Source organism: Palaemon carinicauda, chromosome 36 (assembly GCF_036898095.1).
Source record: "Palaemon carinicauda isolate YSFRI2023 chromosome 36, ASM3689809v2, whole genome shotgun sequence".
Lineage (NCBI taxonomy): Eukaryota > Metazoa > Arthropoda > Malacostraca > Decapoda > Palaemonidae > Palaemon > Palaemon carinicauda.
Window position 1 is genome coordinate 16957714 of NC_090760.1, and position 25345 is coordinate 16983058.

Here is a 25345-nt window from a genome sequence, read left to right on the forward strand (position 1 = left end):
AAACGTTCGCCCACGCACGAACCTGGGATTATTCCCTCACGCGAGCCCAAGCGTAATTCCCACCGGGTTTCGCAACACGAGTTACCGAATGAGTCGTCAGGAACGAGAGCAGCTAGGTCGTCTTCACGCTCCCCCCCCCCCCCCCGGCAAGCGCAAACCAGCGCGCTCGCAGGAGGAGGGGAGATCTTCAGATAGGTCCAGGCACCGATCTTCTTCCCCTTCTTTCCAGGCTGGCCATGTTGTCTCTAAAGGATCACCCGATTCCCTTCCCTCCAGAGGGAGTCTCTGACACTGCATCTGTCAGTAAGCAGCCATGGTTTGAGTCCCTTATCAGAGCTGTCGTCCAGGCTGTTAAGCCTGCCTTCTCTGATTTGGGCCCCAGACCAAGGGCAGCTCCGACCCCACTGAAGAGGAAGAAAGGAGTAGAGGTCGTGGTGACTTCTCCTCGGGTCAAGCTGGCTCCTAAGAAGTCTGTCAGGAAGGCTCCTTCCCCCCCGCAGATGTTTTCTCCATCCCCTGTGGACGAGGATTTTCCGTCCTGAGGGGAGTCTTCCGAGGTGAGACCTTCTCCCACCGCACCAATGGGAGCAACCCCACCTCGAGCAGGAGAATCGTCCCGTGTTGGGACGGAGAAGAGCCCTCAGACTTCGTTGCTGGAGTCCTGTATCCCTCCTAGGAGGGAACCGAAGGACTCGAAGACCATCCCGAAGTCTTCTTCCAGGATTCGACCAGAGCCAACGAGAACCGCGGAGAACGTCCACGTGTCCCCCCAAGAAGAGCCTTTGGGGACGGGAGACTTCGCTGCCAGTTCTCCAGGGGGAGAGCAGCAAGAGTCAGAGCATGCCTTATGGCAGGTCTTGACTCTGATGAGGAATCTCAGCAAGTTTCTGGACCCTGAGATTCCTTCTCGTGAGGGCAAGGACACGGTCCTGGACCGAGTCTTTGGCACTCAGAAACCCACTAAGGCCAGTGCGGCTCTGCCCTGGTCCCAAGGGGGTAAGAGTGCTAGGGATAAGGTTGAGGGCTAGCTCTCCGAGCTTGCCTCCTCCAGCCGTCCCACTGCTGGCAACAAGCTTCTCCCGCCTCCTCGTGTCCACCAGAGGAGGTATTTTGAGATCATGGAGGAGTCTTGTTTAGCTCTTCCGTTGCACCACTCTGTGGAAGAGCTTACCAAGGGAGTTCCTCTTGATAGACTCTCTAGCCGGCAAGTGACTTTCTCGGCGACAGAGATCCTAAACCAGGAGAAGGTCGCAAAGTGTGCCATGCAGGCTACTTCGTGGCTGGATGTCTGGTTGGGGTCTCTGGGCATCCTTTTGCGATCCGAGGATCTGTCCAAGGAAAGCACTAGGAAGGCCCTGGAGACCTTCCTCCTCTCTGGCACCCGCACCATTGAGTTTCTGGCCCACCAAGTCTCGAACTTGTGGGCCAATTCGATCTTGAAATGACGTGATGCGGTGGTAGAGAGGTTCCATTCGAGGGTCTCAACCGTCGAAGTCAGCAAGCTCAGACACTCTTCCCTTATGGGAAAGAGCCTGTTTGAGCCCAAGGATGTGGAACAGGCAGCTGAGAGGTGGAGGAAATCCAATCAGGATTCTCTCCTCCAATGGGCTCTCACATCGAAGCCCTACAAACCTCCAGCATCTCAACAACAACCTCGCCAGTCCAAGACTATGAAATTGGCAGCGGCAGCGAAGACAACGGTGTCCAAACAGCAGCCCTTTTCTGTCAAAGACAAGAGAGGCAAGAAGTCCTCCAGGGGAGGCAAGAATCCTAGGGGAGCGGCTGAGGCCGCAAACGCTAGGATTGGCAATCCCCCTGCATGTCCACCAGTGGGGGGATGCCTACAAAGTTGTGCAATCAGGTGGCAGCAACTCTAGGCCGGTTCCTGGACGGTTTCTGTAATCAGTCAAGGATATCGCGTCCCGTTCATAACATCTCTTCCTCCCCTGACAGCGAATCTAGTGTCGTTGAGCTCCTATGCTATGGGATCGGCAAAGGGGCTAGCCCTACGGGCAGAAGTCGAGACCATGCTAACGAAAGATGCTCTCCAAGAGGTCGTCGACGGGTCCCCAGGCTTCTTCAGTCGACTCTTTCTTGTAAAGAAGGCATCTGTAGGCTGGAGACCAGTCATCGACCTCTCAGCTCTGAACAGGTTTGTCAAACAAACTCCGTTCAGCTTGGAGACAGCAGACACGGTCAGACTTGCAGTGAGACCACAAGACTTCATGTGTACACTGGATATGAAGGACGCGTACTTCCAGATCCCAATCCATCCGTCTTCAAGGAAGTACTTAAGATTCAGCCTAGACAACAAAATCTACCAGTTCAAGGTGCTGTGTTTCGGTCTCTCCACAGCACCTCAGGTGTTCACCAGAGTGTTCACCCTGATCTCTTCGTGGGCACACAGGATCGGCATTTGTCTACTCCGTTATCTGGACGACTGGCTGATCCTGGCAGACTCGGAGTTGACCCTTCTTCAACACCGAGACAAGCTTCTGGGACTTAGCCAAGATCTAGGGATCATGGTAAATCTTGAGAAGTCTTCTCTGCTTCCATCTCAATGACTGGTATATCTAGGCATGATCTTGGACACCAATCTCCACAAAGTCTTTCCATCAGACGATAGGATAGCAAGGCTGAGGAGGGTTGCAGATCCTTTCCTCAGACGATAAGAACTTCCAGCCCAATTGTGGTTACGTCTCCTCGGTCACCTTTCCTCTCTGGCCAGTCTAGTTCCAAATGGGCGCCTCAGGATGAGATCCCTGCAATGGCGGCTCAAAGTCACGATTCCCCGGACATTTTGGTCCCTATGGGTCCTGCGGAACGGACAGACCTTCAATGGTGGGTGACAGACGAAAACCTCCGAAAGGGAGTTGCTCTTCTCGTCCTCCCCCGGATTTGATGCTGTTCTCGGACGCCTCAAAAGAAGGGTGGGGGCCCCACGTTCTGAACCACTGGACCTCAGGCCTATGGTCAGAATCAGAAAAGTGCCTCCACATAAACCTGCTAGAGATGAAGGCCGTCTATCTGGCTCTTCAACAGTTCCGACAGTACAGTGGTACCTCTACATACGAATTTAATCCGTTCCACAACCGACTTCGGATGTAGAAAATTGTTCGGATGTCGAAACGAATTTTCCCATAAGAATACATTGAAATAGGATTAATCCGTGGTTGAGCCCAAAAACATATGATAACTCCTTAATAAATTAATACACATAATTACACATGACAATAATGCACACTAAATTAGATAATAGACATGTAAACAAAAATAATTATTAAAAAATGATAAATAAGAAACGGGTTTTTAGCGTCACTTTACCTTAGAAACTCCAGCGCAGGTGTTGTTGGTCTTGCTACGCAGAGAGGAGATGGACAGGCGGCGAGGAGGTAGAGAGGTTAACTACGATAAACGTACACTACCGTAACTTATTCTAACTTACACTAAGTGAACTTTAACCACACTTAGCTTCTTTATTTTTTTTTATTTTTATATTTTATATTTTTTTTACATTTTCTTTTTTCTTTTTGATGATTAATTTTAATCAATTTCACTCTCTCCACTTAAAATTGATTAAATTTTTTTCTCTTCACTCTTTGCCGTTTATTTTGAACCACTTCCATCCTCTTCATTACGAGTTCGCTTCATAGTTTTTTTTAAAGAAGCTATCGATAGAAAGTTTCTTGGTACGGCTTTTCAGAGTGTTTCGAAAATGAGTTAGGCAAACATCATCGAACTGCGCAACTACACGAGAAACCTGCAATTTTTTTGGGTGGTATTTGTCGATGAAGTCGACCACGTCTTGATATTTTCCTAACACCTCTTTTATTTGCGCCGAACCTAACACATGTTCTACCTCCTCGATCCCTTCCTCGTCATCACTCATGTGCTCAGACATAGCATGGAGTTCCTTGAGCTCCTCTGTGGTAAGTTCGTTGTGATGTTCGGCGACGAGTTCCGTGATGTCATCTGCGTCGACCTCCAGACATGGACGTGCCAAGAGAGACGATTTCCTCTACGTCTTCCGCTGCACCCACCACGGGATCAGGTTCGGGGTCAAAACCTTCGAAATCTCGGGGAGAAACTGCATTAGGCCACAGCTTCTTCCTGGCAGAATTGAGGGTTCGTCGAGTTAATCCCACCCAAGCCTGATCTATGATCTTCAAGCAGTGCACGATGTTGAAGTGGCTTTTCCAAAATTCACGCAAAGTTAAGTTTGTGCTTTGCGGGACATTAAAGCACTGCTTGAATAGGTGCTTGGTGTAGAGCTTCTTGAAATTCGAGATGACTTGCTGGTCCATGGGCTGGAGGATAGAGGTGGTATTCGGTGGAAGATACAGCACCTTTATGAACTTGAATTCATCGAAGATATCATCTTCAAGTCCGGGGGGGGGGGTGAGCGGGTGCATTGTCAAGGCATAGCAGGCACTTTAAAGGCCATTTCTGCTCATGAAGATACTTCTTCACAGAAGGGCCGAAAACTTGGTTAACCCATTGGACAAAGAACTGCCTAGTGACCCAGGCCTTCGAGTTGGATCGCCAGAAAACATGAAGCTGGTCCTTATCCACATTGTGTGCCTTAAAGGCCCTAGGGTTCTCCGAATGGTAAACCAGTAAGGGCTTGACTTTGAAGTCCCCGCTAGCGTTGGCACATAGGGCAAGAGTCAACCGATCCTTCATTGGCTTATGCCCAGGCAATTTCTTCTCTTCGGCGGTGATGTAAGTTCGACTGGGCATCTTCCAAAACAGCCCGGACCGTTTCTTAGATTTCTCAAACCATCCACGAGATGCCTTGAAATCGTCTGAGGAAGGTTCGGTTGAACTCTCCCCAGCATCACCCCCAGAGCTCTCCTCCTTCAAGTCCGTGAAGATGGCGTGCGCCTTCTCGCAGATGATGGTTTAGGTGATGGTGTCGCCAACAATCTCTCTGTCCTTGATCCAGATTAGCAGAAGTCGTTCGTCTCTTCTATGATAGGGCTACGACGTTTTGAAATGATGGTGATCCCCTTAGAAGGTTTCACTGCTTTAATGGCTTCCGTCTGTTTCAAGATTGTCGAGATCGTCGACATATTACAGCTATATTCTTTAGCAAGTTCACTCACGCGGACGCCACGCTCATGTTTTTTCAATAATTTCTTGCTTTACGTCTAAAGAAAGTATTTCCTTCTTCCTTTTCTTACCACTACCACTACCACTTGCAAAACTAAGCCTTTTAGGACCCATGCTTTATGTAAATTACTGTAAAAGGATGCACGTAAAAAAATCACGATTAAAACAGTAATAGCAGAACGCACAGGGCACAAGCACACGAAGCCGACGAGAACAGAGGACTGACCCAAGCCACGCAAATTGAGGGTCCCTCCGAAGCCGAAGTGCTGCCTTCTATCAGCGGAAATAAAAAATACATCCGGCGCTATGAGTACCACCTACGCGTACGGGTATTGTTTACTTCGGGTGTCGAAAAAATATTCGGGTGTAGAGTAGGAACGTGTTCGAATTGTACTTCGCGTGTCGAAAAATTCGGATACAACCGGTACGAAGAAAATTGCTTACTTCGTGTGTCGAAATAAAATTCTGGTGTAGAGTCAAAAAATTGCTCGAATTTTACTTCGGATGTTGGAAAATTCAGATGTAGATACGTTCGTATGTAGAGGTTCCACTGTACCTGGCGGGTCACTCCGTGGTGGTGATGAGCGACAACACCAAGGTAGTGGCTTACATCAACAAGCAGGGGGGTACCTTTTCACAACAGCTATCCCATCTTGCAGTAGAGATACTGAGATGGACCGAAGTCCACTCGATTCCCCTATTGGCTCGCTTCATTCCAGGCAAAAGGAATGTGCTCGCTGCCAGTCTGAGCAGAGCATCCCAGATAGTGAATACCGAGTGGTCTTTGGATCCTCTAGTAGCGAACAAAGTCCTGACTTTGTGGGGTTCCCCAACGGTGGATCTGTTCGTGACAGCCTTGAATTTCGAGCTCCCGCTGTACTGCTCCCCAGTCCCGAACCCCAAGGCACTCTGGCAAGATGCGTTCCAACAACGGTGGGACAACATCGACGTTTATGCCTTTCCCCCCGTTCTGTCTGATGAGAAGGGTGCCCAACAAGACCAGAATATCAGTCAACCTGTCAATGATCTTAATAGCTCCGCTATGGCATCACGCAGAGTGGTTCCCGGACCTTCTGCAGCTCCTGATCGAACTCCCGAGAGAACTCCCTCCTCGACATGAGCTACTCAAGCAACCACACGCCAACATCTTCCACAAAGCCGTAGCATGGCTACGGCCTCACGCCTGGAGACTATCCAGCATCTCCTCACAGAGAGAGGCTTTTCGCAACAAGTTGCGGAAAGGATGTCTCGACACCTGCGAAAGTCATCCGCAGGAGTCTACCAGGCGAAGTGGAGAGCCTTCTGTGGTTGGTGTCGTGGAAGGGGTACCTCTCCTCTCGATGCCACTATTCCAGCAATAGCGGAGTTTCTTGTGTATTTGCGGGAAGAAATACGCCTTTCAGTCTCGGCAGTGAAAGGCTATCGCTCAGCCTTAAGTCTTGCCTTCAGGCTAAAAGGAATGGACATTTCCTCCTCGCTGGAACTTTCTCTACTCATACAAAGTTATGAACTTACCTGCCCTAAGTCGGAAGTGAAACCTCCTCCATGGAACGTGGTTAGAGTCCTCAGAGCTCTTAAGAGACCTCCGTTCGAACCATTACGCCAGGCTTCTGATCGCCACCTGACTTGGAAGACGGTGTTCCTACTTGCTTTAGCCTTGGCCAAGCGAGTCAGCGAACTTCATGGTCTCGTATGACATCGCCCATTCAAGGGGATGGGGGAGGTAACGTTCAGGTTCGTCCCTGAGTTTGTAGCTAAGACTCAAAATCCAGGAGTGCCGGACCCCCGGTTCAACTCCTTCCGGATTTCGAGTCTCCGTTCTATAACAGATGACCCAGACCATCTACTGTGCCCAGTAAGGAGTCTGAGGCTCTATCTTAAAAGAACAGCTGCAGTTCGTCCTCGAGTGCAAGCATTGTTTGTGAGCACAGGAAGGACGAAGAGGAGGGTCACTAAGAATACTATCTCAGTGTGGATTCCCAGGGTCATCCATCATTCCCTGAATCCAGACCCTCCTCCGTCACGTCGCCATAGAGCACATGATGTCAGGGGCATCACTACGTCCCTGGCATTCAAGAGAAACTACTCAGTGACGCAGGTTCTACAAGCAGGGGTTTGGAAGCGTCAAACGACCTTCACAGCCCACTACCTGCAAGACGTGACCCACAGGAGGCTCGATACATTCTCTATCGGCCCTGTGGTGGCTGCACAACAGCTGGTCTAAACCTCAGGCTCCTTAATGGACAAGTAGCAGAAGGTTGAGGGCATTGTTACCCGGTTTTAGTCTGCATGAATGAAAAGGTATGCCTGGGCCTTATTCTTTTCTTCATCCTCCCCTCTCTTGGGGGAAAGCAGCATCCTGGGTTCTCTGCACAGCTGACCTCAAACCACTGCAGGTAAACCATGCTTCCTTGTGTTCCTAGTATTAAGATAATACTGTCGCGTCCCCAATACCCTTACGAGGTGGTATTGTGAACGTCCTAACCTAGAATTCCATCTAAAGTACTCCAGGTCAACTTCCTAGGACGCGTCACACTTCATTCATTCACACACAAGCTTACATAGGCCGCAATCCTTGCAGAGCAAGGTACTTGCGAGGTGCAGGGACTCCTTATCTTGAGGTCTACTTACTCAGATACTGAGTCCCCGGGCAAAAAGCCAAAGCCAGTACGGCTGGGACTTACCACCCTTCCTAAGGGTTAAGTCACCCTATTTAAATAGCGTGGTTTGTATTTCGGTTACGGAATAAATGACAAATTCGTAGATAATTTGTATTTCTGGGCTCGAACCTGTGCCGCCCAGTGAATAAGCTCCATTTAGCACTTATTCTTAGGTAATTTACTGCTAAATATACCAGAGAAAAAATGTGAAGGAGTGCTAGGTTAACTAGCTCGCTCACCTATTGGTGTCGGTATAAAATTGGGCGTATAATCCAGAGGTCCCGCACTATTTAGATTCATCCCCGACAGAAACCCCAATAGAGGAGAGCCGTTCAACCTCACTCGGTACTACTAACACTGCATCCGCTCAGAACACACTCCTTTTAGCACGTCTTGTGTTGTAACCCGCATTTTTGTTGTGCTCTCGTTTTTCCACTTATTTTCATTGGATTATGGCTTCTTCGTCGGTTTCCCTGGAGACACCGTCTAAGTTAAGTACCAAGCTTGGTTTTGCTGTGTTTTGAGCAACCTAGATCGTTTAATATTTGAATTATAGGAGTTTATTCTCTTCGTTCATATCGATCTTGCTTGATCCCACTTACAGTTGGTACTCCTGTTTTGAGAGCTTTTAGTTTCACTCGCGGTGTTACTATATGTATTATTTTTATTATTAAATTTTATTTGTTATTGTGGATATTCATTATTTAGCGTTTAGAACCCTCGTGGTTCACTTTTTGGGCCGATATCATTTACGTATCGTTATGGCTGCCGACCTTCGTTGCTAGGCGGCAATGTTATTTTTTAAGCCACCAGGTGTGTCTTTTGTGATTTAATTATTATGTTGCATGCCTTGCCCAAAAATTTTTATGTGTTTATTTTATATTATCAACGCTATTACTATTATAATGAATATTGTGCTATTACTCCGTTTGATCTGTCTGGTTGGGGATCGTCAGTTGGTAGCCCTGCTGCTCCGTATCACGTGATCCTCCCCCATGCTCCCCCTCTCGCTAGGTGGGCGGCTAGGCTTCTCTCCCCCCTCCCCTAGGGGACCGTTGCCTTCCCTCCTTTTAGAGGGGGTAGTTCAGTGTTTATGGACTTTGTCCTCCGGGTGTCCCGGCGGGTTCGTCTCTGACTAGTCTGGTTGGCCACCGGTCAACAGAGTTGGATCCCGGTGCACCCTATTTTATATTCACTTATCACACTGGTTTATGTTATATGAAACCCTCTGGGTTCGGTTGGCGGCTCTTATCTACAGTTCTGTCCCCCTATTAATTTATAACAGTTCCTATGATTATATATAATGATTATATGACAGATCACTATCCCGGAGTTCCTATACGAATTGGTTTTGGATACTTTTATTTCCCGGCCCGGGGTTTAGCCTCGCCCCGGGAAATCAGACACCATGTGTCTTAATTTCTTGTTGTTACATCCTTTTTTATGCTCCCGGCTCGACCGGAATGGATGGCTATACTTTAGTCTTAAGCTAGACTTATGTTTAGGCCGGGTCCTCCGGACCCGCCCCTACTTAAGAATGTTACAGTTAAGCCCTAATCTTGTGTTAGGCTTATGTTAGGCCCGGGTCCTCCGGACCCGCCCCTACTTAAGAGAATTACAGTTTCTCATATACTATTCTTTTTATAGATGGTGCATTGTCAGACGACAGCCTGTGCAGCGGTTCTACATCAGCCCTGCGGCCATACCGTCTGTCGGTCTCACGCCCTCTGCGGAGTGCAGCTGGAGGATGTCGTGGTATGGCACCCGGATAACTGTGTGGTCTGTTTTGACCTCGTTACCACCCTTGGATCTGACTCGGTGAGTCCCGTTGGCTATGTTGCCTTCTTATTTATCTTACCTTTTTTGGCATACACACACTATTTAGTAAGATATCTATGGTCTTGAAGGACCACTGGGAGTCTTCCCTTTTTAATTCCCACTATTATTTCAGGCATCCCCGGAGCAAAAGTCTGCGGCTCGGGCCACACTGAAAGTGTGGGTTGGTGGTTTTGCCCGGAACGTGAAGTCCAAGCGGCCGTACGTCCTCTCCGAGGACTACTGTTCCTTGATTTACCCCAACGCCAAGTCTTCAGCCGCTGTGGCTAGGCATGTTGCAGCTCCCATCATTGCCCACATTGATGCCACCATAGCGGGGTTCATTGATCCAGAGCAGGATCCGTCGGACGCCCCCGGGGATCTAGAAGACAATGTTGCCTCCATGAACCTTGACGTGGAACCCATGTTATTGGATGATCCAGATACAGGTAGGGTGGTAAGTGAGGCAGGTGTTTCCGGCGCTGAGATTCCTATCCTCAGCCCCTCTCTTTCTTCTTCATCTGATCGCTCTTCCTTTCATGGTTTTTCTGGGGACCGTGATTCGTCCCAACGATCACACTCGGTTCCCCCCAAGAATAAGTCTAGAACCTTACCTAAAGCTCATAAGCCTCATAAGGCTTCTCATGGTTCTAAGCAGAATACAAACCTGTCATCTAAGGCTTCTGGCTCCTCCTCTAAGTCTCGCGACCCGGGAGTTCATTCCGCCACTCCGGCTGCTAGCCCGGGCCTTTCCGAATCAGCCATGCTTCGCATCGTGTCGGAGATGCAGACCAAGTTGGTATCAGAGATGCAGTCTAAGATGGACACGATGTTCTCTAACATCGGTCAGAGACTTGGGGCATTAGAGCAAGGTGCTCCGGAGCGAGTCCAAAGCTCTCTCATCCCGGATGCCTCTAAGCTCCCGCCGTTTGCCAAAAATAACCCTTGGCGTATGGCTCTTCATTCTCCGTTCTCAGACGGAATGTTAACTTTGGAGGGTCTTGGCACTCGTCCCCTAGAGGACTTTGAATTCTTTCCTCCTGGTCTGGCATTTCCATTTCATGGTTATGCCAGGCTTACCGAGGAAGCTTTGGTTCGATTAGACAAGGTCCCCAAAGAGACAGTCATCTTTCCTAAAGAGCAAGCCCAATCTGTGTGGGCCAGATTTCTGAATGACATCGGCTGCACCAACACCATGTTGACGCCTTATAAGAGCTCCTTCACAATGTTCTTAATGGACAAAAACACCGTGACTCCATGTGTCAATAAGGTAGCAGAGCTTGCCTTCCAATATGCTCTGGAGGAGAAGCCCTTGCCTCCCATCCGAGAGGTGGATCCAATCTCCCTCCTTCTTCCTTCAGGCATTGAGTGGTGGGACAACGTCCATACCACTTTTACCTCCGGCAAGCTAGCGGCAGACTGTGCTTCAGTAATGTTTAGTGAGCGGCTTCCCCGTCTCCCGGAATCCCTCATTAAACAGGAGTATGATTCCCGCCTACGCGTTGGCCGTACTCTGAACTTGGCCACTTCCACGGAGTCGATAGCCTTGACTTACGATACTGAGGGTATTTTTAAGTCTCTCAACAAGGCTACGTTGCAGTCATTATACTATGACCTGTATGACTTCGCTACTGCTAAACGCAGGTGTCGCAAACATGTCCTGGCAGAGGCGACTATTAGGCATGAACCTAATAAGCTTATCCGGTCCTCCTGTTGGGGTTCAAATCTCTTCCCTGAGGATCTTGTAGAGGAAGTCTTGGCGGAGGCCACTAGAGTCAACCAGAGCCTTAAAGCCCGTTGGGGTTTGACTCCTAAACGTAAATATGACCCTGCAAATTACCAAGCCCGGGGTAGGAAGAAGCTCCGTCCATATACCTCCACCCAGTTCAGGCAACAGCAGAGTGGTTCGTCCATTTTCCGGCTGCCTCTTCCCCCATCTCCTGTTGCCCCTGCACAGCCTTCCACCTCTCAGGCTCCTTCGGATGACACTGTCACCGTTCTGCTCCCTAAGAGCCAGCTTTCCGGTGCCTCCGCCACCTCTCCTGCCTTTAACCAGTCTTATGAGGCTCATAGCTCTTCCCAGAGTTATGGTAGAGGTAGAGGCTACCACCGTGGTTCTAACCAGAACAAAGGCAGGGGAAGAGCCTTTCGCAGGGGAAAGAACTTCTGAGGCGGACGTGGAGGCAACTCCTCAAACCAATACTGAGGTGCAGCAGGTAGGGGGGAGGCTCTATGCCTTCCGCAACAAATGGAGGTTCAGTCCCTGGGCGTTCAGTATCATCTCCAAGGGACTGGGGTGGAGTTGGATTCAAGGACCTCCTCCTCCGAACAAATTTCATCAACATTCCACTCCGGACCTGGTCGAATTTGTCCAGGATCTTTTACAAAAGAACGCCATACAAGAAACGAAACACCTGAAGTTTCAAGGTCGGCTGTTCAGTGTCCCGAAGAAGGATTCAGACAAGAGAAGAGTGATTCTAGACCTATCCCTTCTCAACTTGTCCATTCAATGCGACAAGTTTCGAATGCTTACCGTCTCGCAGGTGCGGACCTTACTTCCCCGTGGGGCCGTCACCACCTCTATCAATCTTACAGACGCCTATTATCACGTCCCGATAGCGAGACACTTCCGTCCGTACCTAGGCTTTCGCTTAGGGGACAAAAGTTACTCCTTCAAGGTGATGCCTTTCGGGCTCAACATCGCCCCAAGGATCTTCACAAAGTTAGCAGAAGTCGCTGTTCAGGAACTCAGAAATCAAGGGATTCAAGTAGTAGCCTATCTGGACGACTGGCTCATTTGGTCAGACACCTCCCAAAATTGCCTAAAAGCCACTCACAAAGTCATCCATTATCTTCAATCTCTAGGCTTCCAGATCAACTTCAAGAAGTCCCGTCTTCTTCCAAAATCGAAGTTCCAATGGCTCGGCCTGCAATGGGATCTTATATCTCATACTCTGTGTCTTCCCAAACCCAAGAGGTTAGAGATTGCAAGGAACACCAAACGCTTTCTCAAAGACAAAGTAAGTTCCAGACGACTCCAAGAGAGGATTCTGGGGTCTCTTCAGTTTGCCTCAGTGACGGATCTTCTTCTGAAGGCAAAATTGAAAGATATCAATCGTGTCTGGCGTTCGAGGGCGAACCGGAAGTTCCGGGACAGGAAAGTCCGCCTTCCTCCCATTCTACGGGAAAGACTTCTTCCTTGGACAAGAGCAAACAGTCTGTCAAAGTCAGTTCCCCTTCGATTTCCGCCTCCGAAATTAATCATTCACACGGACGCATCCTTATCAGGTTGGGGCGGCTTTTCTCAGCTCAGGAAAGTTCAAAGTCTTTGGTCTTCCTGGTTCCGCCAATTTCACATCAATGTGCTGGAGGCCATGGCAGTTCTTCTAACCCTGAAACGTCTCGCTCTTCCCAAGAGACAACACCTTCGTCTGGTCCTCGACAGCGAAGTGGTGGTCCGCTGCCTCAACAGAGGCGGGTCAAAGTCAGGGCCTCTGAACCATGTGCTAGTAGCCATATTTTCCCTAGCAGCCTTGAACCGTTGGCATCTTTCAGCCGTCCACCTGGCGGGAGTCCGGAATGTAGTGGCAGACGCCCTGTCCCGGACCTCCCCTCTAGAATCGGAATGGTCACTCGATCTAAAGTCATTTCGGTGGATTCTCTCTCAGGTTCCCGGTCTCCAAGTGGACCTCTTCGCCACGGAGTCCAACCACAAATTGAGAGTATATGTGGCTCCCAATCTAGACCCTCAGGCTTACGCCACAGACGCCATGTCACAGAATTGGGACATCTGGGAAAAGATTTATCTCTTTCCTCCGGTGAATCTTTTGCTGAAAGTTCTAGACAAGCTGAGATCCTTCAAGGGACAAGTAGCCTTGGTCGCACCCAACTGGCCCAAGAGCAACTGGTATCCTCTCCTGCGAGAGTTGAGACTATACCCTCACCCGATACCCAATCCGGTTCTGTCTCAGATAGTACAAACACGCGTTGTGTACGCTTTCTCAAACATTCAGAGCGCCCTAACTTTATGGACTTTATGAAGTTTGCGGCCATGCATGGTGCCAATATTGATCCTCAAAACACCCTGTTCCTAGAATCGGATAAACGGGATTCCACCATCCGCCAGTATGACTCTGCAGTTAAAAAGTTGGCAAAATTTTTGATAGACTCAGACGTGAACTGTATGAACTTGAACCTTACAGTCACTTTCTTTAGATCTTTATTAGAATCAGGTCTGGCAGCCAATACTATCACCACTATTAAATCAGCTTTGAAAAAGATCTTCCTAGTGGGTTTTAACATAGACTTAACCGACTCTTTGTTAGCTTCAATTCCGAAAGCCTGTGCCAGACTGAAACCGGTTACTCATCCTACCCCGGTGACCTGGTTCCTTAATGATGTACTCAAATTGGCTTCTGATACCATTAACAGTTCTTGTGATTACATTCCCCTTCTCAGGAAAACACTTTTCCTGGTAAGCTTGGCTTCCGGGACAAGAATTTCTGAACTGGCAGCCTTGTCGAGAGACCCGGGTCATATTGAGTTCCTGCCTTTGGGAGAGGTCCTTCTTTCTCCTAACAAATTCTTTTTGGCTAAGAACGAAGACCCTCAGAACAGATGGTCCTCCTGGAAAATTGTTCCCCTCATGCAAGATCCGTCTCTGTGCCCTGTTACTACTCTTAGGTCTTATTTATCCCGGACCTCCTCTAACTCCTCGGGGCCTCTATTCGTTAGAGAACAAGGCGGTACCATTACTATTAAAGGGATCAGGCAACAAATTTTGTATTTTATTAAACAAGCTAGCCCTGACTCTTTTCCTCTTGCACATGTGTTAGGTTGTTTGACTGTGAAACAACCTAGTTTCAATTTTGTTTTAACTGCCCTCTTTATTTTTGTTAAGGTGGGAGACTTGTTTACTTTGGTGACGTTGTGGGTAACAAGAATGAGTCAGGTTTGGGAAGCCAGAGGGACCGTTTCTCGTAATGCAGTCGAGAAGGAGCAGCGGGCCCAGCTTTGGAGTGTCTCCTAGTTGGTGGTGACTTGTCCTTAACCTAGTCCTCGAGGTCGTGATGGATTTGAAGAATTATTCTTCGGTAGCAGCAAAGTGGCTGCTGTATCGACACTGGCGTTGTTGTTCCCGCAGTGTTCGATGGACGTCCTCGAGGATCAGGGATTGTTTGTGGATGTTGGAAGAGCCAGTGCATGGGCTCGTATTTATTGTTTGTTTAATAATGAGAAGTTTCATTTATTAAATTTTCATGTCTGCTGCTTACTGTTTGTTGTTGTTTATTAATTTTGATAATTGTTTATCATGTACGTTAACTTCAAGTAAACTACATTTGGTGATTTTAAAGTTTAGCTGATTTTGTGGTAGCGATCTTTTGTCTCTGTGCTTCCCAATACCTGTACTCATTGTAATTATTGTATACAGTGAACCCTCGCTACTTCGCGGTTCGACCATCGCGGATTCACCACTTCGCGGATTTTTTCCATAACCCATATATATACAGTAATATATATATATATATATATATATATATATATATATATATATATATATGTATGCATGTATTTATGTATATATGTAGGTATGTATATGTGTATACATATAAATATATATATATATATACACACACACACATATATATATATATATATATATATATATATATATATATATATATATATATATATATATATATATATATATATATATATATATCTAAAGTAGGAAGATGTGATGTAGTTCTAAGGGAAAAGTATGGGAAATATGTCTGGGTAATAAGCAAAGCTCTACCTCCAGTTTGTTTCTACATTATGATCAGAGATAAATGTAAACAAAACATTGGTTGCCATTTTTTATCATGCTTTTTAGCATGTTTAGGAAATGCATGATATAAAATCACCTTTAATATTTGTGCCTGTTTTAGTTTAGGGTACTGTAGTACATGCATTAAGTGTTCTGTACATTAAAGGGTAGTTTGTTAACAGTACTACGTACAAGGGAAGGTTTTAAAAGTCTGAATATACATGTTGAATAAATAGGTAAATATGGTGTCACTACTTCGCGGATTTTCACCAATCGCGGCCGCGACTGGAACCTATCTACCGCGATAAACGAGGGTTCACTGTATAATTTATTTTTGTATAATTCTTTTGTAAAAATAAACTAGGTTAAGGTACTTAAGTGTTTTCTGTTTTACCCACCCTTTTGGTTGTTGCAGTCCATCGGTTCATTCCAGTCCCAATTCTTTTAGTTTTTTTTAAAGAACCTGTTGAACCATTAAGGCGGTTCATAACATTGGCGACCTTGCCAGGATTGGGTCTGTTTTGGCTGATGGTTCTGTGACATCTTTGGGGGTGGGTGAGTGTGTGATCTGAAAAAAAAAATGTTCTGATTTTTTTTTTTTTTTGAGTGTGGAGGTGTTAGGTTGTTTGACTGTGAAACAACCTAGTTTCAATTTTGTTTTAACTGCCCTCTTTATTTTTGTTAAGGTGGGAGACTTGTTTACTTTGGTGACGTTGTGGGTAACAAGAATGAGTCAGGTTTGGGAAGCCAGAGGGACCGTTTCTCGTAATGCAGTCGAGAAGGAGCAGCGGGCCCAGCTTTGGAGTGTCTCCTAGTTGGTGGTGACTTGTCCTTAACCTAGTCCTCGAGGTCGTGATGGATTTGAAGAATTATTCTTCGGTAGCAGCAAAGTGGCTGCTGTATCGACACTGGCGTTGTTGTTCCCGCAGTGTTCGATGGACGTCCTCGAGGATCAGGGATTGTTTGTGGATGTTGGAAGAGCCAGTGCATGGGCTCGTATTTATTGTTTGTTTAATAATGAGAAGTTTCATTTATTAAATTTTCATGTCTGCTGCTTACTGTTTGTTGTTGTTTATTAATTTTGATAATTGTTTATCATGTACGTTAACTTCAAGTAAACTACATTTGGTGATTTTAAAGTTTAGCTGATTTTGTGGTAGCGATCTTTTGTCTCTGTGCTTCCCAATACCTGTACTCATTGTAATTATTGTATATAATTTATTTTTGTATAATTCTTTTGTAAAATAAACTAGGTTAAGGTACTTAAGTGTTTTCTGTTTTACCCACCCTTTTGGTTGTTGCAGTCCATCGGTTCATTCCAGTCCCAATTCTTTTAGTTTTTTTTAAAGAACCTGTTGAACCATTAAGGCGGTTCATAACAACATGATATCAGAGCGGTTGCTACTTCGGTGAACTTTTTTCACCACATGAATTTTACGGACCTTTCCAGGTATACAGGGTGGAAATCACCGTCAGTGTTCAAGAAACACTACCTTAAACATTTGGAAGCCTTAAAAATTTTCTGCAGTAGCTGCAGGGAGCGTAGTTACTCCCAGGTAACTCACAGGTTAATGCCTTGTCTCTTTATCTCTCCCTCTTACCTGCCTCATTTATACCCTATTGTATTCGTTGGCCTCGCACCTGAATACTGTTATTATATTTGTAAATTTTAAACTCCTGAGTATCTGTATATATTATCACTCACGGCATTATTATACCTACCTTATTTGTCAATTGTCCACCAAGTGGATTTATGTTCATATTTAAGATACCCTTATAATTGTTTTTTGGTACTCATCTCTGATTAAAGCATCCTGTTTTTCCCTTACGCTTATGTTTTTTCCTTTATTTTGCAAGTTTGGTGACATATTCTCTTGTATAGATTCACTGGGCGGCACAGGTTCGAGCCCAGAAAAGGGATTTTGACGTAGGAAAAATCTATTTCTGGGCGAGGGACCTGTGCCGCCCAGTGAACCCTCCCAGCTCCTCTCCCTTGGAGTCCCCAAACTTTGGGTGCTAAGGAGTTGGGTTCTGAGCGGATGCAGTGTTAGTAGTACCGAGTGAGGTTGAACGGCTCTCCTCTATTGGGGTTTCTGTCGTGGATGAATCTAAATAGTGCGGGACCTCTGGATTATACGCCCAATTTTATACCGACACCAATAGGTGAGCGAGCTAGTTAACCTAGCACTCCTTTACATTTTTTCTCTGGTATATTTAGCAGTAAATTACCTAAGAATAAGTGCTAAATGGAGCTTATTCACTGGGCGGCACAGGTCCCTCGCCCAGAAATAGATTTTTCCTACGTCAAAATCCCTTTTTTCCTAACCATACAAACTAGCTATTTAATCAAACTTGCTCCCCAGCCCTGCCCCCCGGTATAAGTCCTACCTCCAAGCAAAGTGAACTAGTTCACAGGTGTGTAAGGGGGGAGGGGTAGCTAGCTACTCTTCCCCTACCCCCTCGCTAACTAGCGAGGGGGTAGTAAACCCTCGTTAAAAATCTAATGGCTCGTCATTTCAGCTACGCCAAAAGTAATGCCCTATTTAAATAGCTAAGGTTTGTATGGTTAGGAAAAATACAAATTATCTTCGAATTTGTCATATTACCAAGTTGTTACACCACAACCTAAGATGCTTCATTTGACTATTAGTATGGAGGTATACTATTTGTAAGACAGTACTTTAGGTTACAATATTCAAATATGTCATTTAAACTGGGATATAACTGTATTTTTTTGGTGGGGTGCAAATTTTAGACAGTCCTTTATGCTAAAACTATGCATTCTTATAGGTCAACGTGTACCACCAGCAGACAGCTCAAGTTTGGCGTAGTCTCACAAGATTCAAGCGGCTAGCCTATGGCGGAAAGTTCCGTAAGGATGGACAGTTGATTTTAGCGGGCTCGGAGATGGGAGCAGTGAAATTGTTCAACCATCGTCAGAAGCAGTTGCTAAGAATATTTAAAGGTCACAATGGGTAGGTGATAATTAACCTTTTTGGGCTTAGGCCATGTCGTGCTGATGGAAGTTCCTTCAGTAGTAGCTTCCTAAGTTATATGTGACTACAGTAATATATCCCAGAGAATTTACCGAAGGTATCCAGAATTCTAACTCCTGGAGCGAGTATCCCTTAAATTTCTCCAAGGGATATCCCGTAAGGACGTATCTTGACACATCTCATAGCTATTTACACCCCGAATAGCCTTTCACTTCGAGAGGGAAAGTGGCAAGAAAATAAGAGAGTCGTTCAAGAGGTAAAACTACTTGACTCTCCTAATGTACTGTAAATAGTTCGGCCATCCGCCACCGCACGACGCCACCAAATAATTCTTTCGTTTGTAGCTTTGCTGACCAGTTTTTCCTGTGTTATCTCGCTATTTTCGAAGCTTTTTCTGCTTAATTATGGATTCCCCAGCTTCATCAGCTTCTGGAAAGTTTAGTAATATCTTTGAATTGTGTAAATGGAAGCTCCTGTCAATTTTGCTTTTCGATTGATATCGTAATTAACATAACAAGAGCTGTTGCCGGCTGGATGGCGTCATGACGCGATCGTTCTTTTGTTCATTTAGTTAGCAAGAACGATATTCCCGGCATCCTTGCTTTAATAACTTTAGCTATTTAGTATTTTAGCTAGGGATTTTTATATTATGTCATTGTTGTCGTGAATTTGGCTATAATTTCGAGCCTCACGAGTGCTAGGCTTCTAGCCTAGGCACTTTCACACCTCATGCATGATATAACCTTCCTGGTAAAGTTGTATTGACGCTCAGGCAATATTTTATACAATTAAGATATTACTATTTCCTTTCCTCTTCCATAATAGTATACCAGAGTTACGTAGAACGTTTCTCTAAGCTCTCTAGCTTAATAGCTTTAGTGCTTTAGTATACTTTATATGTCCCCATTACTCTTGTATTGTCTTTAGGGGTAAGATAGATATCATTGCCCCTTTAAGTCAATACTATCTCTATGAGTTATAAGAGTAATTCCCTTTTCCTCTAATTAGCCTAGGCTATCCTCAGTTAATTTACTGTAACCTATGGTTGGGTAAATTTTCTGGGGCGTTTCGTTTCCCCCTCCTTTTCTCTGAGCTAGCAACTGAGTAGCTTGTCAGCATTGAGTTTGGAGTTGGGGACGGGACATCAGAGTAAGTCTGTGTTTGGTATCTGGCTACCTGGATTTATACCGGCAACTGAGTAGCTTGTCGGTATTCCAGTAGGGCTAGTTGCTGTTCAGGAGGCTTGCCTCCCTAGATCTTGTAGAGGTTATTGTTGCACAATTTCCTCTTTATGGTCTAGCAGACAGTCCTGTATTGGGGGTTCTTAACGGGAGGATAGGTTTCTTCCCTGTTTTGATCCCTGGTACGAGATTCTGTTCTCTTGAGTTCGTTTTTGGACGTTCTCTCATTGCTTAACCCAACCTGGGGAATTGACTTCCCCTAGTTGAGGCTTATACGAGGACAGAATCCTTCAAGTTAAGTAATGCCTTAGGGTATTGCTTTACTTATGGACTATTCACCCCTTCCCCGCTATCTCTTTCGTGTTGAATGACCCAACACCCTTATGGCCGTGGTTCTACATAGGCTCCTCTGGACGTCTGTAGACCTGGCATGATTTTTCTGTCAGTGCCTGGTTAGGTTACTGACAGATAACCTCATATCTTTGAGTGTTCCTTAGAGTCCTCCCTTGGACTGCCTTCCATATTCCTTGAGATGGGATATGGTTGAGTGGAAGCCCGAATTGATTTCCCTCTTCCACTGGTACACTCTTTCAGGATGTAGACGACATAGCTGATTCTTTGCCGTCTCCTATCCTTACCTTTCTCTCTTACTGTCTATCATGGGCTATAGTCGGCAGTTAATTCTGCCGACGATTTGGGTTGGTTAGGCTGTAATCTCTTATCTCGGACATTGTTGATCGATGGCCGTTGGTGAGTTTGATAGGCCTGCCTGCTGGCAACTGAGTAGCTTGTCGGCAGCTGGCCAATACCTTCCACTCATAGTGTTTATTTTATAACCAGCAGTGGTTGGCAGGCCCGGCAGATGCCGGCCTGCTGGCATATGCTGATATGCCCATCATGCCGACAATGTCGGCAGGTTGGCACTATATTCATATTTTATTTACGGTGGCTGTCGGCAGGCTTGGTAGACACCTGCCTGGCGGCATTTACCGACTGGCCTTACAAGCCGACGATGTCGGCGGGGCCGGCAGTGTCGGCGGGATCTGCAGTGTCGGCAAAGCAGACAGTGTCGGTGGTATACTGCCGCCGGCAACTGCTGTATCCAGAAAAATATGATAAAATTTTCCCAACCTACAAGTGGTTCTTGAGCAGCCATTTGTGAGACCATCATAGAGAGATGATTCTCTCTTATTTTAATGGTTATGTCCATTAAATTTATCCACTGTATTGAACATTATAAGAGGATGTGTCAAGGGGACACTATATATCTTGGATATTCTCTCTGTTATTTAATTCCTTGTGAATTTCTTGGTTCAATACGGGAAGGGGTCATAGCAAATGGCTGGATGGAAAACACATGTGGGTGTTTTTCCTACTATAGCTTACCCTATCCAAGCTGAATATAATAAATGTATTACTGTATGTTGAAATTTGAGAATTTCACAGAAAACTCATTTGCTTTTCTTTTCTTTACAGGAGGAGCATCCCGATTGCGGGAACAACTTTTGTAGGGTCCGCAGCAAGGACTTCTACGGACATGGCGTGTGTAGGTCTCACGCTCGCTGTTCTGTCACCAAAGGGGTCCTCAAGTACTGGGACCCAGAGGTATGTACTGTGTGTGACAAGTTGGTTAAGGAGGCTTTTGATGATCAAAAGTCTGCGGAGTCTAGGGATGCAGCTAGGATTACGCTGCGGAAATGGGTTAGAGGTTTTCAAAAGAATACCTCGGGCCCATACCTTCCTAATGCTAGGATGAGGGACTGTCTCTTCCCCGGAGCTCGTGACGATTCCGTCATTCTCCAGACCAAACCTTCGATCCCCTTGGTGCAACTCCAGGTTCAGAAACCTGGAGATCCTGACGTGGCGGATGCTTTGGAAAGCGTCCACCTGGACGACAATATGTCTGTCGTTTCCGAGGAGACTGAGAAGAATCTCCTCGTAGAAGAGTCAGAACAGGAGGCAGTTGTTCCTCCTACTAACGAGGTTGAGAATGCTGAAGCGGTGTCGGTCTCTTCAGCAGCTGTGGTGGAACCAGCACCCTCAACCTCTTCGCAACCGCCTCATCTGGAGGCACTTACGACCACCTTGCAATCTCTGATGTCGATGGTGTACGACTTGCAGGAGAGGTCCTCCGAGAAAGAGACTACTTTCCGGTCAGAGATCGAACAATTAGTTTCCTCGCGCTTAGCCCCGAAGAAACTAAATGTGAAGGATCTCCCTGTGTTCTCTGATGTTAACCCGTGGAGGTACGCGGAGCACATGCCTATGTCAGCATGCAATATTTTCCTTGCGGAGAAACTGGGTACCGTCCCAGTGGAGGAAATAAAGTTCTGGCCCAGCAGGGCATCCTACCCGGATTGTTATGTCCGGCTCAGAACTGAACCGGCATCCAAAGAAGAGACGGAGCCCAAGGAAGTAATTGTCCTTGAGCTCGCTAAAGCACAGGCTTTGTTTTCCACAAAGCTAAAGGAGAGGGCATTCACTAGCTCAAAGGTGCCCGCATTAAGCAAAAAACATCCGTCGTTTATTGCTGACCCTCAACGTGCTTTTCCCTTTATGGATAAAGGGTTTAAAGCAGCTCTGAAGGCCGTGAGGGCAGGAAAGCTCTGCCCCACACTGGAAGAAAGCAAGCCTTTCTCCCTTGCTTTCCCTTTAGATGACAAAGACTGGAAGGACGTTCACGTTACCTTCTCAGTCGGGAAGCTGGAGGCCGATATCGCTGGACGTCAGTTCAACGAGGACCTCCCAAAGCTGTCAGAGTTTCTCTTGAAGAGAGAACATGAGACGAAGGAGTGCTTGGCAGCGTCCATGTCTTTAAAAACGGGGCTAGAAACGATGGCTAGCATCCCTGATTCTCCAGATATGTATATGGTCTTTGCCAAGGCGCACTTGGCTACGGTTACAAAGGACCTATACAACTTTATTAGAGCCAGGACGGCTTGTCGGGAGTTCATGTTTGCTTCTGCCTCTGTGAAACACGAACCTAGGAAGCTGATAGCTTCTAATATCTGGGGAAAAGACCTCTTTCCTAGTGATGTAGTGAAGGAGGTCATTGACAAGGCTGCTTCGGAGAATAGGAATCTCCTCTCTAAATGGGGCCTGTCCTCCAAGAGAAAATCTTCCGCTGACAGGGGTCCCCAGCCGAAGAACAAGTCGAAGCGGCCTCGCCTGTCCTCTCAGCTAAGACAGCAACAGCTTCCCATGGCCACGGTGCCCCAGACGGTGGCACAACCTACCACCACCTTTCAACTGGTGCCCCAAACACTGGCGACCCAGTCACCAGTTTTCACCCCAGCTTATGAAAGGCAGTTGGCTTCTTCTAAGCCAAAGTTTAGGGGATCCTTTCGAGGCTCCTCTAGACGCCCCTTCAGAGGAAGAGGCAACAAAGGTGGTCGTGGCCAAGGTGGAAAGTCTTCCACCCAGCACTCAAAGTGAGATGCTGCCGGTAGGAGGGAGACTTCTACACTTTCAGGATCGGTGGACCTTCGATCCTTGGGCCCACAGCCTGATCAAGATAGGACTGGGGTGGGGTTGGAACTCAACTCCACCAAGCTTACCTCAATTCTTCCAGCCCTCAACCCCAGTTCTGGAAGAATACGTTCAGGAACTACTGGACAAGGGAGTGATAAGGAAAGCAAAGTCCATCAAATTCCAAGGAAGGCTATTTTGTGTTCCGAAGAAGGATCCGGAAAAGCTCAGAGTCATTCTGGACTTATCACCACTCAACAAGTTTATTGTGAACTACAAGTTCAGAATGCTGACGCTTCAGCACATAAGGACCCTTCTGCCCAAAAGGGCATTCACAGTCTCCATAGACATGACGGACTCATACTGGCATGTGCCAATCAACCGTCAAGTTTCCCCCTACCTGGGATTCAAGCTCCAGAAAAGAAAATACGTTTTCAGAGCCATGCCTTTCGTTTTGAATATTGCTCCAAGAATATTCACAAAGCTTGCAAATGCAGTTGTTCGACAACTACGCCTCAAAGGGGTTCAGGTGATGGCCTACCTGGACGACTGGCTGGTGTGGGCAGCATCTAATGAAGAATGCTTGCAAGCCTCCAGAAAAGTGATCCAATTCCTAGAGTACCTAGGATTCAAGATCAACCTGAAAAAGTCTCGGCTGTCTCCAGCTCAAAAGTTCCAGTGGTTGGGAATCCAGTGGGACTTACAGTCACATTGCCTCTCCTTGCCAAAGGCAAAGAGAAAGGAGATTGCAGGGGCCGTCAAAAATCTGCTTCGGTCTCGAAAGATTTCAAGAAGACAACAGGAGAGAGTGTTGGGGTCTCTCCAGTTTGCCTCTTTGACGGACCCACTTTTGAGAGCACAATTAAAAAATGCCTCAGGGATTTGGAGAAAATACAGTACGCTTACAACGATCGAAGAGATCTACTAAGACCGTTACCAAATCGTCTGCAATCGATTCTCAAGCCATGGTCGGAGACAAAGAACTTAAGAAGGAAAGTATCCTTGCAACCACCTCCTCCTACAGTCACCGTCCACACGAATGCTTCGAAGGAAGGATTGGGGGTCATTCTCATCTTCGGAAAGTGCAAGGAACTTGGTCTCCCCTGTTCAAAACCTTCCACATCAACTATCTGGAAGCCATGGCAGTGTTTCTTTCCCTGAAGAAACTGAAACTTCGCCGATCAATCTACATTCGCCTGGTCCTAGACAGCGAAGTAGTGATGAGATGCATAAATCGTCAAGGTTCAAGATCACCTCAGCTGAATCAGGTGATAATAGCCATCCTTCATCTATCCAAGAAGATGAAATGGCACTTATCAGCAGTCCACCTTCAAGGATTCCGCAATGTGACGGCGGACGCTCTATCCAGGTTCGACCCGATAGAGTCCGAATGGTCCCTAGACGCAGGATCATTCTCCTTCATATTGAGCAAAGTCCCAGGATTGCAAGTAGATCTCTTCGCAATGAGCGACAAGAAGTTAGCCCGGTACGTAGCCCCGTACGAGGATCCTCTAGCGGAAGCGACGGACGCGATGTCTCTAGATTGGAACAGATGGTCCAGGATTTACCTGTTCCCACCAACCAACCTGTTGTTGAAAGCCCTCGACAAATTGAGATCCTTTCGGGGGAGGGCAGCGATAGTGGCCCACAATTGGCCAGGCAGTGTCTAGTTTCCATTGATAACAGAACTACGCCTGAAGCTGATCCCATTGCCGGAACAAGTTCTGACTCAGCTAGTACAGAAATCGACTGTTTACGCTTCATCAGAGAATACCCAGAACCTTCATCTCATGATTTTCTCGCCTTACCGGTCAAGAAAAGGTTTGGGATTTCCGAAGACAGCATTAATTTCTTAGAAGAATATAAGTCAAAGTCAACAAGAAGACAATACAGTACGAATCTTCCTGGAAGAAATGGGTGGCCTTTGTTAAGGCGAAGAAACCTCAAGAGATTTCTACGGATTTCTGGCTGTCCTTTTTTCACGGACAAGGACTAGCGGCTAATACGATCACGACGTGTAAATCTGCCTTAGCTAGACCGATTCTATATGCCTTCCAAGTGGATTTTTCAAGCGAAATCTTCAACGAGATTCCGAAAGCCTGCGCAAAACTTCGGCCTGCAGCTCCTCCAAAGCCTATTTCATGGTCTTTGGATAAGGTTCTTCATCTGGCCTCTACCTTGAACAATGAAGATTGCTCGCTGAAAGACTTGACTCAGAAAGTGATATTTTTATTTGCACTAGCCTCAGGAAATAGTGGCCCTCTCGAGGGATGATGGCCACATTCAGTTTACACCGTACGGAGA

At 46.6% G+C, this 25345-nt stretch overlaps 1 pseudogene; it reads left to right on the forward strand.

Annotated features, from left to right (window-relative positions):
* The window catches only part of LOC137628501 (U3 small nucleolar RNA-associated protein 15 homolog), a 203407-nt pseudogene that overhangs the window by 39644 nt on the left and 138418 nt on the right, over window positions 1-25345 (forward strand).